This window comes from Macrobrachium nipponense, chromosome 45, assembly GCF_015104395.2.
Source record: "Macrobrachium nipponense isolate FS-2020 chromosome 45, ASM1510439v2, whole genome shotgun sequence".
Lineage (NCBI taxonomy): Eukaryota > Metazoa > Arthropoda > Malacostraca > Decapoda > Palaemonidae > Macrobrachium > Macrobrachium nipponense.
The window spans coordinates 2,527,274-2,532,273 of NC_061105.1; positions in this window are offsets into that span (position 1 = coordinate 2,527,274).

The window sequence follows — 5,000 nt, forward strand, 5'->3', positions numbered from 1 at the left end:
CTTTGTTGCCCCTTCCCCTGGCATCGCATTCAAAGTATCTATCTCTTCCCCGCACGCACGTTGTCCGTCCTTTCTTTCCTCTTTATCCTCTTCATCTTCCTTCTCTTTTTATCCTCTTTCCTCCTCCTCTCCTCTTCTTCAGAAGGAATCGTCATCAATCTAGGTGCCATGCACGTATCTCTACCCAGCACTCGTTGTTTCTTTCATTCCCTCTCTTCATATCCCTCTCATATTCTTTTCCTCTACTTCTCTCCCATATTTCTCCTCCTCTTCTTCCCTTCTCTTCTTCTTCTTCTTCTTCTTCAGAAGGAATTGTCATGAATCTAGGTGCTTTGCAAGTGTCTCTACCCAGCGCTCGTTGTTTCTTTCATTCCCTCTCTTCATATCCCTCTCCTATTCTTTTTCCTCTACTTCTCTCCTCTATTCTCTTCTTCTTCCCCTTCTTCTTCCTCCCCAGAGGGAATCATCAATCTAGGTGCATTGCAAGTATCTCTACCCAGCACTCGTTGTTTTTTCATTCCCTCTCTTCATATCCCTCTCCTATTCTTTTTCCTCTACTTCTCTCCTCTGTTCCTCTTCTTCCCCTTCCTCCCCAGAGGGAATCATCACTCTACCTGCCAGCTTCCCATCTCGGAGTCTCGTTTCTCTCGAGTGCCTTTCCCCTTTCTTTCGGTCGTAAAGGAGATGACCCGCATTAGTTCCCCTGGCTGCTGCTGGTGATGCTCTTTTGGCCCGGCCATCTTCTCTTCTTCTTCTTCTTCTTCTTGTGGCCTTCTTTAATCTTTTTACGGTGCTGTGTGCCAAGGAGGTCGTAATGGACACCGTAAGGAGGGTTATTTTATATTTCAGTGTAATGGCCAGAAGTTCTCTCTCTCTCTCTCTCTCTCTCAAGAGATGGCTGGGTTAATCGATTGTTTTAGGGGGACGCGAAGGCAGGTCGGAAGGAAGTCGTTGGTTTGAAAAGTGGATTTGCAGAACATTTACACAAAAATATACAGTAGTGTAAATACAAAATGTAGCGTAAAAAAAAGTCGTTTAAAAGTTTGGGTCAGAAGATGACTGACTTATTGTTTGGATAGGAAGATTGCTAATATAACCTCATGTTACAGTTCCAGACATGGTTTGTTCGTTGTTTGTAGCACGAAGCCTGGTTTCCTGCTTGTCTGTTTATAGTTCGGGACCTGGTTTCCTGCTTGTCTATTTATAGTGTGGGACCTGGTTTCCTGCTTGTCTATTTATAGTGTGGGACCTGGTTTCCTGCTTGTCTGTTTATAGTGTGGGACCTGAATTCCTGCTTGTCTGTTTATAGTGTGACGCCTGGTCGCCTGCTTGTCTGTTTATAGTGCGGGACCTGGTTTCCTGCTTGTCTGTTTATAGTGTGGGACCTGGTTTCTTGCTTGTCTGTTTATAGTGTGGGACCTGGTTTCCTACTTGTCTGTTTATAGTGTGGGACCTGGTTTCCTACTTGTCTGTTTATAGTGTGATGCCTGGTCGCCTGCTTGTCTGTTTATAGTGCGGGACCTGGTTTCCTGCTTGTCCGTTTATAGTGTGGGACCTGGTCGCCTGCTTGTCTGTTTATAGTGCGAGACCAGGTTTACTGTTTGTCTGATAGTGCGAGACCTGGTGTCCTGCTTGTCCATTTGTAGTGAGAGACCTGGTTTCCTACTCATCTATTTATAGTGTGACACCTGGTTTCCTGCTTGTCTGTTACAGTAAAAGATCTGGTTTCCAGCCCTCCTGTTCCAGTCAGAACACGGTTTCCAGCCCACCTGTAACCAGACGTGGTTTCCTGCTCGTTCGTTACAGTGAAAGACCTAGTAGTTTCCAGCACTTTTGTTATAGAGCGAGACCTGGCTTTCCTTCTCATCTGTTACAGTGCTGTACGAGACTTACAGTTTCCTGCTGGTCTGTTTGTAGCACAAGACCTGGTGGCCAGCACTTCTTTTTGTAGTTGGGGTTTGAATTGTAATTTTTTCAAATAAATTGTATTAGAAGATAGCAGCTGATATCATAAGTATATCAACTATAAACAGATGAATAGGAAATCAGGGTTTGCTCTAAAAATGGGCGTACTGGAGACGAGGGTTTGAACTATAGATAGACAAACAGGAAACCAGTTCTCACACTATAAATAGACAAACAGGAAACCAATTCTCACACTATAAATAGATGAACAGGAAACTAGTCCTCACTCTATAAATAGATGAACAGCAAAGCAGACCTCACACTATAAATAGACGAATGGGAAATCAGTCCTCACACTATAAATAGACAAACAGGAAATCAGTCCTGACACTGTCAATAGACGAACGGGAAACCAGTTCTCACACTATAAATAGACGAACAGGAAAGCAGACCTCACACTATAAATAGACGAACAGGAAAGCAGACCTCACACTATAAATAGATGAACAGGAAAGAAGACCTCACACTATAATTAGCCGAACAGGAAAGCAGACGTCACACTATAAATAGACGAACGGGAAACCAGTTCTCACACTATAAACAGACGAACAGGAAAGCAGACCTCACGCTATAAATAGACAAATAGGAAAACCAGTTCTCACACTATAAATAGACGAACAGGAAAGCAGACTTCACACTATAAATAGACGAACAGGAAAGCAGACTTCACACTATAAAATAGACGAACAGGAAATCAGGTCTCACACTATAAAAAGACGAACAGGAAAACCAGTTCTCACACTATAAGTAGGCAAACATGAAAGCAGACCTCACACTATAAATAGACGAACACGAAATTAGTTCTCACACTATAAATAGACGAACAGGAAACCAGTTCTCACACTATAAACAGACGAACAGGAAAGCAGACCTCACACTATAAATGGACGAACGGGAAATCAGTCCTCACACTATAAATAGACTAACAGGAAACCAGTTCTCACACTATAAATAGACGAACAGGAAAGCAGGACTCACACTATAAACAGATGAATAGGAAAGCAGGTCTCACACTATAAATAGACGAAAAGGAAAACAGTTTTCACACTATAGATAGACGAACAGGAAACCAGTTCACACTATAGATAGGCGAACAGGAAACCAGTTCTCACACTATAAATAGATGAATAGCAAACCAGTTTTGGCACCATAAATAGACGGAAGGGATACCAGGTCTAACATTTAAATAGACAAACAGGAAACCTGGTCTTGCACTATAAACAGACGAATAGGAAATCAGGTCTCGCTCTATAAACAGACGCACAGGAATTGCACAAACGTCAGAAGTTCCAGAAAAAACAAACAATTCAACTATTGGTATTAAATTTTTTATACAAATCCACCAAAACTTGTTTTGATTTAAATTATTTGAAGCCGTTTCATTGTGTAATCAGGAATAGCAAACTTTTGGAATGTGTGGGAATGGGAATGGAAATTTTTCAGTCATTGGTCCACGGGAAAATGTAGTTTGGTAATTTTTTTTAGCTAAGTAACTATTTTATTAGTTTTCAGAGTTAACAAGTTGTGGTGTTTGGTGTAATCAGTTCGTGGTAATCATAGTGAATGCACCATTGATTTTTTAATTCATTCTCTTTTCGTTTATTTTTCATTATGAAGGGGGGTATCTAATTTGAGTATATATATATATATATATATACATGTATATATATATGTATATATATATATATATATATATATATATATATATATATATATATATATATAGTCATTTCGAGCTATTTTCAAGTAAACAGAAATAACTGTTTCCAATTTGTCACATTTTCATATTTCATAGATGAATAACTTGTTGTCTTGGTACTTTTATGTTTCTTTTTCGCCCTTTAATTTGGAAGTTTGTTAGAGAACCTTATATCATACTATAATGGGCGCAATGTCTGTCTGTCTGTCTGTCTGTCTGTCATTCGATCACGGCCAAACGGCTGCTCAGATGGGCATGAAACTTGGCAGGGTTATGGTGGGGACCTCTAAGATGGTTTGTAATGGGGTTTCATCCAACCTACCCCCCTCCTTTGTAGGGGGTGGGGTGAGAAGGGATTCCCTGAAACGGAGCTGTTTCTGGCCGTGAAACGAGGATGGTTATTCCCGTAGACTTGGTTACTTTACGATTTTTCATACATAATTTCTGTACAACTTCCCCGGAGAAAGTCGCGAACATTACAGCTCGGACGCAATAGAAGATGAAAATTATCGTCAATATCTGCAAGAAATTTTTAAATAACTTAAATCCATTGGGACTGCCAGTGCACAAAATAACGTTGAAGAAGTACTGCCCGGTAATGTTGCTTCGGAATTTCGATCCTGCCAATGGCCATAATAAGAAGGAAACTGACAAGTTCCTACTTTCTACTCTTTTTTTGGAAGACATAGGATCATAAGAGCATTTATCAGTAGCCATAACGCACTGACATACAAGTTGCGTCTTTGCAGTAACATAATGAAAAGAAAGATACTTTATTATTCGTATCACCGTGCAAAGTAATTGACATAGAAATGAACCAATCAAGATCCGTGTTCCGTTAAATGAAAGTCACCGACAAGAGAGAGAGAGAGAGAGAGAGAGAGGAGAGAGAGAGAGAGAGCCATTTAACGACATTAATGCACTACAATTCTATAATTTTATAATTTTATCTTGCTATTGAAAAATGAGAGAGAGAAAGAGAGAGGAAATAATTTGTGATTTGAGAGCTAAGTAATCCGATAATCCCATCACCGTCTTCGTTACTTGAATACGAACTTCTTTACGTTCAATGATCATCCCTTCACTTACTTTAAGAGAGAAAGAGAGAGAGAGAATATCATTAAAAGAGGGGAAACAACAATGAATAAGAATTTCTCTGTGTTCAGTGATCGTCCCTTGAATTACATTACGAGAGAGAGAGAGAGAGAGAGAGAGAGAGAGACTATTTGTGTAATCGCCCTTATTTTAATATTGCTGAACAAATAGTACATATAAATTTTTCACTTCTGCACCCGTATTTTATCACCCATCGTAAATGGGTAAGTTTGCTAGTATT